General features: G+C 36.7%; 1 protein-coding gene and 1 pseudogene across 3 annotated transcripts in view; both read right to left on the bottom strand.

Moving 5' to 3' along the window:
• UBE2G1 (ubiquitin conjugating enzyme E2 G1) overlaps positions 1-12612 on the bottom strand; it is an 86316-nt gene that overhangs the window by 41046 nt on the left and 32658 nt on the right. The gene's annotated exons all lie outside the window — the stretch shown is intronic.
• LOC308426240 (small ribosomal subunit protein uS13-like) lies at positions 9904-10350 on the bottom strand (annotated as a pseudogene). Its single transcript has one exon. The product of its transcript is annotated as a small ribosomal subunit protein uS13-like (transcript).

The raw sequence follows: 12612 nt of genomic DNA, 5'->3' as shown, positions 1-12612 counted from the left end.
AAAGGAAGCATTTAGTAAATAATGAAATGAAACAAGAAATGAATATGAACAATTATATCACTATTGCTTAAGAAAGAAATCCAAAAAGTAAAGTATATTAAAAGATAATCTAAGAAACTTTCCTGAACCCACAGATTGAAATGGCTTACCATTAACAGGAAATGTAATAGAGAATCACACCAGGACCGAGATACATTCTGATGAAGTTACTGAACTTCAAGGATAAAGAAAGAAATCTGCCAATACCCAAGCAGAAGTAGGTCACCTACAAAGGGAAAAAGTGTCAGGCTGGCCCCAGACGTCTCTACAGTAACCCTATATGCCAAAAGATAGGGGAACATTCTGTTGGGTATTAAGGGAAAGGAAATGTAGCTCCAAATTCTGTAACCAGACAAAACATCCTTTCACTTTGAAAGCCATAAATAGTATTTTCAAACATAAGAATGCTGAGAATACTACCTTCAAACAACCATTCTCAGAAAAGACACTTGATAAAATATAATAGACTGAAGTGTATTAAGGCTTTGGCTTTACAAGAACAACCACGGGTCAACTACAAGCTACCAAGATTCATCAATTCTAAAATGCACTCCACATTTTAGCTTATTTGAAATCAGCCTCCATACTACAACCGATGATGTCATGGTTTGACAGCACCTATCCATGTTAGCAGTTTATTATATGTTGGCTTTATTACAAGATAAAACATTTAAAAATCGATGGTATCTAAACAAAATAGAATAAAGTATTTTTGTAAGATGAGAATGATGAGAGCAAATTAAAAAGTAATTTTAAAAGATGATGAGGGGATGGAGAGATGGCTCAGTGGTTAAGAGCACTGACTGCTCTTCCAGAGGTCCTGAGTTCAAATCCCAGCAACCACATGGTGGCTCACAACCATCTGTAATGGGATCCCATGCCCTCTTCTGGAGTGTCTGAAGACAGCTACGGTGTACTCACATACATAAAATAATTAAATCTTACAAAAAAAAAAAAAAAAGATGATGAAAACCAAGCAGAAACACAGGCAACAACAACAAATGACTAATGTTACAGAAGTAAACCCACATTCACATTATGTGAACAAGTAAAAGCATCTTAAATTGGGTCCAAAAAAACTAACCTTGATTCAACTATGAGACAAACCTAAAAAGGGGACTTTGAGAAGTTAAAAGCTAGAAAAAAATGTATCAGGGAGATATAAACACTTTCAAAACTCATTAAATTAAATATGAAACAACATTAAGAGCCAAAAGACAGAGTCACTTTTTCTAGTGATCAAACTCTAGCCAGACATGGCTGGTGGCCTACACTACTCTTATCCCAGACTTCTATAGGTAGAACCAAGTAGATCCATAGTTCAAGGCCAGCCGAGTATACAACATGGCAAAACTTCTAGCAACATTCTTAAAAGCCAAAAATCTTAAGTACTTTCAACTGATGGTGAATTAAAATTAAGTATTGAGCATTCAAGTAAATGTAAAGGTGTTTTGTTACTAAACCTTGGAACCTGAGTTCAAAATCAAAGAACCCACATGGTAGAAGAACTGATTTCCACAATATGTGCCCATGGTACACATAACTCACAAACACACAAACCTGCACAAAATAAGTATGTAATTAAAAGCAAAGTGTCATGGCACACACCTTTAATTACAGTGCTCAGGAGACATATAAGTAGGCTGATCTCTTTGAGGCCATCTTGATCTAACAAGAGTCCCAGGCCAGACAAGTCTACATAGTAAGACCCAGTGTTTAAAAACAATAAAGGGACTGGAGAGATGGTTCAATATTCTAGAGCACTGGTTACTTTCCCAGAGGACTCAGGTTTGTTCCCAGCACACACATGGCTGTCTATAGCTCCAGTTTCCAGAGAATCTAACACCCTCACACAGATATACAAGCAAACACCAAAACATGAAAGGGAAAAAAAAAATCTAGGTGGGGTGGGGCACACCTTTGATTCCACCACTCTTAAGTTAGAGGCCAGCCTGGTCTACAGAGTGAATTACAGGACACCCAGAGCAACTCAGAGAAACCCTGTCTCAAAACAATAAGTGTTTTTGTTTTATTTTTAAAGTTAAATTTCATCATTAGCTACATTGTGAGTTAAAAGCCAATCTGAGCCAAATGAGACCCTGGTTCATAAATTAATAAGTAGAAAATACAAATATCAACTTATTGTTCTAACCATTTGATAAGGGTGGAGTGTTTGAGGCTGTTTACTGAATCATAAGAGCCAGTTCAGATCACAGCCACATACATAACAAGCCAGGTATCTGCACACACATGTAACTTAGCCCCCCCCACCCCGCCGCTTCAAAAGAATCATTGGAGTTTGCTAACTTCCACCCTGGCTAAGAAAACATGAACCCTAAGTTCATAGCATAAGAATAAGTGTGGTCTTGTTAGAGGAAGTGTGCCACTGGGGAGTGGGCTTTGAAGTTTCAAATGCTCACACCAAACCAGGTCTTTCTGCTGCCTGTCAATCCACATATAGAACTTTCAACAACTTTTCCAACACTATGTCTACCTGCCTGCCTGCAGACATGCTTCCCACCATGACAACAATATACTAGACAAGCTCTAATTAAATGATTTTCTTTATAAAGAATTGCTATGGTCGTAATATTTCTTCACAGCAACATAAAACTGACAGAGACAGACAGACAGACAGACAGACAGACAGACAGACACACACACACACACACACACACTCCTCTTTAAAAATTCTGTGAGTAGAATGGGGAAACAGTTCAGTGTGCAAGAACATCTGGTGTACAAACATGAGAACCTGTGTTTAAGTCCCCAGCACCAACAAAAAAGCCAGGCAAGGGCCCCAAGTGTACCTGAAACCTGAGTGTGAAATGGAGACAGATGGGTCCAAGAAGCAAGCTGGCCAGATAGCCTAGGCAAAACTACAAGTTTGTTGGGCAGGGTAGCACATATATTTAACTGCAACACAGCAAAAGCAGGCAGCTAGCTATTTATAAATTCTAGACCAACCTGGTCTGCACAGAAAGTTTCAGTTAAACAAGGGCTACATGATAAGAACCTGTCCCCTCCCGTCCCCTCTTTAAAAACAAATAAACAAAAACAAACAAACAAAAAAAGCAACTCTTAATGCCTATGTTCCATTTTCACTTTGCTATATGGTCCTTTGGCTCATTTAGGTTTTTTTGTTTTTTGTTTTTTTATTATTTTAAAACTATTTTAAGGACTGTCTTAAAGTTTGGCTACCCTTGTAGCAGTAAAAAAAAATTTTTTGAGAAAATATTTGCTTTGATTCCCACAGTTTAAGGAAATAGCATCCATTAAAAAGAAATTAGTTGCAAGAATCTAAGGTGAGGAAGATACGGTGGCAAGAATCTGAGGCAGCTGGCGATATAGTATCTACCACAGTCAGGAAATAAAACAGAGACATAAAATTTCATTCACAATATTTTCTTCTATACTTGAAACTTCTTACATTTCTATGTTCCTGAGCTTTTCAAGCATGTTCTCTTCCATAATTTTATTAAAGTACGTTTTATACGTTTGTGTTTCACCCTCACCTTTTTCCTTTATATAAACCATAAAAATTTTTGAGACAAAGTTACTACACATTCCTGGCTAGCTTGAAACTTGAAATGTAGACCAGGCTAGCCTCAAACTAAGAGATCTATTTCCTTCTGCCTCTCAAGTGCTGGCTAACCTACAAACTTCTAAGAGCTCACTGGGGGATTGAGGTATATAACCTGCTTTGAATTTTTTCTTTTATTTGTATTTAATTTTAACTTGAACTATTTATATCCTGTACAGTTAGATACTACTCTTTCCCACCCAAAAGAGTACACTGTTACCTGAAATATCTTCTACAGATGTAGTCTTCTCATTAATATTGGCATTGTAATTTTTTATCTTCCTTATAGCCTTTCTTGTATATTAATGTTTTTGTAGACTACAGGATCCATTTAACTCATTTATAATAATTACTGTTTTTCAAATGCTGGCTATTTCATTAGCAAATGAGGTATTTTTGGAAAGCATAATTCATTAAAATAGTTCAATTCCATGGGTATACTTAAAATACTGTATTTTATTAAGGATTGTTTGTTTAAATTACACACACACACACACACACACACACACACACATACAAACACACACACACCTACACCTGTCCACCTGTGAACATGCCACTTGGAGAGTATGGAGGTCAGAGGACAATTTGAGGAAGTTAATTTCCTCCTTCCACCACGAGAGTTCCAAGCTATGATTCAACCCCACCCCCATCCCCACAAGGCTTGGTGACAAGTACCAGTATCTACTGATCCATTCACTGTCATTCAAATAGCATTTCAAACATATTTAAATACTTTTAAGTTATTGGCCTTTGATTCAAATCCAATTCTTCTCTAATCATCCTCTTTTAGTTTCCAACTTCCTAAACTAAGAGTTTTTGACCCTAGATATTCTTTACAAATTTACCTTAGATCTGTCACTTCTTTCCCAATAACCAACAGAAAGCTCACTAAGATCTGATTCTCCATTAACCACTATCTCTCTAAAATATTTTCTGAGCTCATGCGCTAAACTGATACTGAGTTTAATTTTCTACTTTAAAAGACATTTAAAATATTTATTTTATGTGTAAGAGTGTTTTGCCTACATGTATGTTGAAATACTGTATGTATGTCGAAATACTGTATGCACGTCTGGTGCCAGAAAAGACCAAAAGAGGATATCGGATTACCCTGGGACTAGACTTACAGTTATGAGCTGTTCTGTAGGTGGTACTGGGGATGAGGCTGGGTGATCTGGAAGAACAGCCAGTGCTCTGAACAAATGAGCCATCTTTCCAGTCTCCTAAAAACTTATTTGTATGATGTTAAATTGTGGAAATGGAGGTGAGGGGTTTAAGTGCAAATCCCTGGAGAGTCTAGAAGAAAGTATCAAATCCCCTTGACCTAAACTTACAGGCAGTTTTAAGCCATCTTATGTGGGTGTTGGCAAACTGAATTCCAGTCCTCTGAAAGAATAGTAAGAACTCATAATTGCTGAGCCAAGTCTCCAGTCCCTAATTTTCTGTATCTTATTTTAAAATAGGAATGAATGTACATTTTCAAAGTCAGTGAGACTCTAGATAGACTTCCCAAGTATTTCCTGTTTTCAACTCTACAAAACTTATGTGATCTACTCCAGCTTTACAATCAGTCCTACAACTATAATTACCTCAACTTATATGTAATTTCTCTGCTACTTCTATCCAATACTGATAAGGAATTCAACTCTCTATTACAGTTACAATTTCACTATAGAACCTTTATCTAGATACTGAAGAGAACTAAGCAACCTTCAAGGTCTTAAAAATCATCTTGTTTCAGATTAAAACTATTGTCTTTCTGGGATATACTTTAATAGTCTAGGTAGGTAGCACCTAGGGAGGCTAACACATTGGAAAAGTTGACTTACCCAGAAGTTCTGAACTCATTCACCAGACTTGAATGAATACCCAGTATTTCCAGAAGGTGAATAAAATAAACTAGCTATAGTAATCACATTGTAATTTCATAAGCAATATATAGAAACTTTCACAATTTCAAACATCAATTCTTACAGTTATCTCTCCAAATGATAGCTGTAGTAACTGAAGAATTCTCTAAGTAATTAATTCTTGTGTTCAATAATAATGACTTTACAAATATTGATTAACAAAGAAGAATGGCTCAGCAGTAAAGAGCAGCAAGTGCCTTATTCTGACCCCTGTGGGAGGGCACACACACACAAAATAATATAAATATTTTAAAATGTATTTGTATCATTTGTATTAATGTGCATGACTTCATCGTGTGTATACAGGTATCCAAGGAGAAGAGGGGTACCAGATCTCTTGGGACTGAGTAACAGGCAGTTCTAAACTGCCTGGCCCTGGTGCTGGAGTGCAAAAGAAGCAAGTCCTCTTAACTACTAAGCCATCTCTCTATCCCCATAAAAACAAATATTGACTAATACTCATGAACAGTCTCTATTCATGTCCTAAACTGTTTCCATATTCTATATATTTAATCTTCCTGACTCTCATATACTAACTATACCACCATCTTTCTTGTTGCTTCAGATGAACTGATCATACTTCAAACTAAATAAAGCTTCCAACGCAGGCAGTGATTAGATTCCTGTCTTATTTTCTCAAAGATACTGCTTCAAAACTTCTAGCTCCTTCCTGTGTCAATCATTCCTTCTCCACTAAATTCAATCTCAATATTAAATATACTAATAATTCTACAATTTTACCAAAATGAAAATGAAGCAACCTAACCTCAGGTGCTTCCATTTTCTCTTTGAGATAAAATTTAAAGAGTTGTTTTCATTTCCTATACTTAACTTTCTTCTCATTCCTTTAAGCTCAGACCAAGCTTTGGCCCACTTCACTGAAACTGCCTCCCTCAAAGTAACATTTATCTCCAGTGGCAACTTCATCCCTACTTTACCTGATCTTTACGTGAAACTTTCTTTGCTTGACTTACAGACCAACCAAATTTAATTTTGCTTTCTGTTTTCCTCACTATTTCCTATCCCCCATCAGTTTCTGTGACTCTTAAAAAGCTAGTGCACAAAGATTTATGTTCTTTGTATTAACTACTTATTTCCTTATTGAACCATACAACCTCAAGGAGAGAGAATAGTGTAAAGTGTGGTTTGCATGCGCGCGTGCGTGTGTGTGTGTGTGTGTGTGTGTGTGTGTGTGTGTGTGTTGTTAACAATGGTCCTGAAAAAAAAATAGCAATGATTATTAGGATTAAAACAAAACTAAAGAAAATAAATGTTAGAACTCCAGTGGGTTTCTAAAACAACACTAATGCTTTAAGACAATGACAATTTACTATTCAAAAGTAAAGTAGATTTGTTAATGTGAGGAATTAATAAGAAATAACAAGTATAACAAGAAACCCAATCAAGGAGTAATATAAGAAATGTTTTCTTAATTCCTTAAATGAAAATTAGTGTGTATTTGTGATGCATGTGAATGCCACTAGGAAAGGAATTTTTGCAGTGGAAAGTACAAATCAACATGAGTTCTTTTCCTTTTTCACAATCTCACAAATCGAGTAATTGTTAGTTCCTAACCATACATCTAAATAACCCAAGCATTTTATTTTCCTTTCCTAATTAAGGCAAAAGCTTTTTGTTAGTTTGGGTTTGGGTTTTCAAGATAGGGCTACTCTGTTTATCCCAGGCTGTCCTTGAACTAGAAATCTGCCTGTTTCTGCCTTAAGTGCTGGGATTAGTCCTGTGCTGCTGCCACCACCACCCAAAAAAGAAAAAGAAAAAAAAAAAAAAAAAAAAAAACAGGGCTGGAGGGATGGCCCGGAGGTTAAGACCCACTGACTGCTCTTTCAAAGACCCTAAGTTCAATTCCAAGCAACTATTGTGGCTCACAATCACTTGTAATGGGATCCAATGCCCTCTTCTAGTATGTCTAAAGATAGCTACAGTGTACTCATAAATAAAAACAAACATACAAACTTTGCTCAAATGAAGTACTTGGCAGACCATCTTTATGAGTTGCCAGCATCACAGCTCTTGTTTTCTATCATTATTAGGTTAAGAGTTATTTAAACACAGGGAAAGGGAAGCACTCCAGGTTACAGTATGAATACATCAAATAAAAGGATGGTTTGTATTATCAGCAGAAATAGAACAGGTCAAGTTGGGAGTTTATCCTAATATTCAGAATGGTGTACAATTTAAAACTCAAAAATAATCTACTTTGGAATTTTCCATTAACTTTCACACATTGAGATTTATTTCAGATAAATGCTAACATCTGAAAGCAAAGCTTCTGATGAGAGGCTACTGTACCTGGTTATCCAAGTCTTGGAAAAATAGAATGCTTGTGAGCTGATTTAATGTGATGTTTCAGACTATTATTAAATGATTCTCTTAGTTCAGAATCCCAGCACTTAATGTTAAACCTCGGATTGGCAGTGGAATCCTGTAATCCCTGCACAAATGGAAACAGTAGAATCCCTGTAGTTGCTAGCCAACTTTTCTAGCTAATCATAATCATGAAGCAATACAACACCTTTTTTCTGGACTCCTAGGCACAAGGCACAGGAGTGGTTCATAGAGGCATGCAAGCAGGCAAAACACTCACACATACAGAATAAAAGTAATTAATTAAAAAGTAAATGAACTAGGCATAGTGGATCACACCTTTAATGCCAACCTTCATGATTTCAAAGCCAAACTGTACTTGAACATACTGAGTTCAGGACAGCTAGGACTACTAAGTGAGATGTTGTCTTTTTTGTTTAAAGTGGGGTGGGGTGTGTGCTAAATATGTGTGCTAAATAAAATGTTAAGTGACAGATGAAGATAACTAACCTGACGCTGAATTCTGCTACATAACACATGAACCTACATACACTAAAACCTTTGGTTTTTTTCCTATGCCCTCAAATAACTTGATTCTAAAACATCTTAAAATGTTTAAGGGTATTGTACTGGTATTAACTTTATTGTTATTATGTTAATAATTCTAAAGATCACTGTGCTTCAAACCTTAGAAATTATTCTTTTACTTGCCCATACTGTCTCTGTATAATCTGTCCATATGAAGTCTTTCAAACTGCCAGTACAGTGATCGTTAATTTGCTTGCTTTTATTATTGCAAGGTGTTCTAAATATTTGCAGTCTTGGACTTAGCATCATTGCTACAAGTAGTACTGTTTCTTTCGGTGGAAAATAAAACAAAAACAATGTATTCTTGTACCTTGTAACCCATTCTCTTGGAATTGTTTTGTTTTGTCTTTGTTTTTTGAGGGGATTGGGGAGAAAGAGAGAGGGAGGAGGGATATGTTGGTGTATGGCCTGCTTTTATGTCTGTTCACCAAATGCCTACATTGTCCACAGAGGCCAGAAGAGAACATCAGATCCTCTGAAACTGGAGTTACACAATTGTTTTCTCCTGTGTGGATGCTGGGAACCAAAACCGGGTGCTCTGCGTGAGTAACAAGTGTTCTTAACTACTAAGCCATTTCTCCAGCAAGTTTTCCTCTTTATTCCAGTCAACATAAAACATCCAGCTAATTAATAAGACCGGTTTGCATAAAGCTAATCTACCCCATTCTAATATGACTATCCCAGATTAAGGGGGTAGAAACCAGGCAAAACTCAGAGGAAAATACTTTAATCTGGAAAAACATGGTAAAACTTCTTTTCTTTCTGCAGCCATCATGCCACTCAGACTAAGAAAGAGCCAAAAATTACCACAATTGAAAGCTCAGATATGCTTTGTTATATGCATATATAGCTAGACCCTGTCTTAAATTTAAAAAAAAAAAAAAAAGGAAAAAAATTAAGTCCTGGCCCCCAAGAGTGTCCATTCTTTTTTGTTTAAGGTATATAAACTATTTTTTAACAGCAACGGCTCAGAAATTCATTTCTTCTTGGATATGACAGACCCCTGAATTGGGGAAGCCCTTCACTGTAGTACCAGGAGAACTCGAACCCAAGTACTCACAGAGAGCCTATCTTGCTGCAATCAGGCAAGAGGTTTATTGGGGGGGGGGGGGGCAGAGCTCTGAGGATGACACATATCTCACGCAGAAGATAGAGGAGTCGACCCCGAACTCAATTAAGGGGACATATTTATAGAGAAAATTACATAAGCAGTTAGCAACAGGCACGTAGCAATTTCATTGGTTTATCCAAATTGGCATTCTCTGTCTGCTTTTGGATATGATTCAACTCTAGCCCACTCTGTTTTGGGGCACACTGACCTTCATACTAGTTTTTCTCAGGACTGCAGAGCCAGACCTTATTGAAACCAGGTGGTCTGCGGTTTTTGTTCTCAGCCTTGAGACATACTTGTCCTCAAGGAAGGGTTAGTGGGGCTAGCTTAAAATTTTAAGTCTTTCAGATACACCCCACAGTACAGCCCCTGTGGCCAGTGGTTTTGGTGTGGTGACCGCAGACACAAAGGTCCCAGAAGTGGCCAGCCCCCTATAGGCTCGAATTTTCTTCAGGCACTCCAGGTCCTCACACAGCTTATTGTCCAGACCATTGGCCAGAACCTGGCTGTATTTCCCATCCTTCCCATTCTTCTGTCTGTTCAGAACCAGCCTGGGATCTTGCACTGTCATGGGTTCTGCATGATGGTGATCACACGCTCCACCTCATCCTCCCCGAGTTCTCCAGCCCTCTCCGTGAGGTCAATGTCTGCTTTTCCCAAACCACATGAGCATATCTCTGCCCCACAGCCTTAATGGCAGTGATGGCAAAGGCTATTTTTCACCACCCATCAATGTTGGTGTTGAGTACTCGCAAGATGTGCTGGAAATTCTCAGGGATCCCTAGGGACATGGCAGCGGCACAAGTGGCAGCATACAGGCCTGCTATGGAAGTATGTCCATTCCTTTATTTATTTTCTTTTAAATTAAACTGTACAGTTCACTGAATTATGCAAATGTTGTGTCTGGTTAATATTGTTTTAAAATTTTTGCAGCATTTTTATGATAAAATCATATAACAAAATCATAAAACTAAAATCTAATTGGGAATATCATTAGATATACTCCATAATATTTAGTAAAGATGAGATTTAAACAGAGAATGTTTTCACTCTATGAACATTTTTCAATCTAAACCTTGATCAGTGGCCTAATAAGTTTAAGGGTTGCTTAACTTAGATTTTAATTCTATTCAACTGTCATTTTATAATAAAAATGGAGATATTGTAGGGTTCTTTTTTTTTTTTTTTTTTTTTTTTTTTTGGTTTTTAGATAGGGTCTCTTTATGTAGCCCCAGCTGTTGTGGTACTCCCTATGTGAATTAGGCTGGCCTCAAACTCACAGAGATCCTTCTGCCTGTAAAGTGCCACAATTAAAGAAAGGCATGTGCCGCCATACCTGGCCCTCTCTTTAACTCTTAAAAAAATGAATTAAAGAATTAAGTAGGCAGGCCTGGGAATATAGGTCAGTGACAGAGCACTTGCCTAGGAAGCACAAAGTCTTACTTAATCTACAACAATGCACAATTAAAAAAAAAAAAAACAGTAAGTAAAAGTTTCTTCAGTCATAGCACCAACAAGCACTTGGAATTACACTGCTATTCCTGGGAGAGGGGGAATGGTGTTACTAACATCATTTACTATTAAACATGATTTACTAAGACTTGTTTATGCCTCTAATAGTCACCTATTGTTTAACTCTCATCTTACAGGGGAGTATCACTAGCTGATCTTCAAAGCATGAAATGAGAGATGGTTTCAGTATGTAGACACACAAGTAAAAATAGAACAGATTTCAGAGACTCAAAATGAAAAAAGTCAGAGAAAAAATATAACAAAACCACAAAATGGAGATGATTCTTTATATAATTTGCATTAAAATTTGCTAAATAACTCTAACTGTACTTTTTGGACAAGTTTAACTAGAAGAGTTCTAACACCTGTTACTGATATTACAACAATAAATTATTCAGAATTGCTTGTCAATACAACCTTTTATTTTATTTTTAATTACATTATTTTTATGTGTGCTTGTGCATGTGCAGCATACCATAGTCAGAAGTCAACTTGCAGGAATACAGTCTCTTCTCCTATCACCAAGTGGGTTCGAAGATCAAACTCAAATTATCAGACTTGGTTTCAAGTGCCTTTACCAGCTAAACCATCTCATTAGCCCAACACAACTTATTTTTTTATAAACTGATTTTATACCATTAATCTGAAGACTGATTTTAACTCTCATGGATGCTTTCTACTTTCTCAAAGGCTCTACAGGAATGTTTTTATACTAATTCAATAAACACTAAATATTAATAATGCTAGTTCATAGTAAGTATATATACTAAATACATGCATTAGACAGCCAACCATGCTCAAGTCCCACTGTTCATTATCATAGATGAGTTGCTACATTAAGTTTCCATATGTAAGCTTACAGTTTTAACAAGAACCAAATTGAATTCAGTGAGGAGGATAAGGAAGCAGAGGTGAAGGAGGAGGAATAAAAATGTTTGGGGGGGGAGACACTGAGAATGCAAATGTGACTGTAGAAATTCTATTATTAAAGATTCCTTAGGCGCTGGAGAGATGGCTCAGTGTTAATAGAACTGGCTGTCCTTCCAAATAGACACAATTCAATTCCCAGTACCCATAACCAGCTATATAAATCTGAGGATGGCCTCCAAGAACTGATAAAACAACTGATTTCCAATATAATGTGCCAGTAATCCAGGTATTCCTTTTCTAAAATCCCCAATGGGGATTAAAATTAAGCAGATTCTTATCACTACAATTCATTTAGCAAATATTTACTTAGTACCTACTATATGCCAAGTTCTACAAATATGTTGTAATATAATACAGTAGTTATTAATGCTGCTGTTAACAGCTATGGTTATCTTACTGGGCTCAACATGGTTGTGACTAGTATGTGGCTAAATTAACACTGTGGCTAGATGCAATCAATACCTTAAAACTCACAATGCATCCAAATCATTTGTAGCAAGATTATTTAAATTACTTGGGCAGGAGCTCCCAGAAGGTTCTACTAACATTTCAGATGGTGGTTGCTCTATTATTACTAAGTAATATCATGGATTAGAATGCTTGCCAACCTT

Source organism: Micromys minutus (genome assembly GCF_963924665.1).
Source record: "Micromys minutus genome assembly, chromosome: 10".
In the NCBI taxonomy this organism is placed as follows: domain Eukaryota; kingdom Metazoa; phylum Chordata; class Mammalia; order Rodentia; family Muridae; genus Micromys; species Micromys minutus.
Note: the sequence above shows the minus strand (reverse complement) of the source record. Positions and strands in the feature narration are given on the sequence as shown.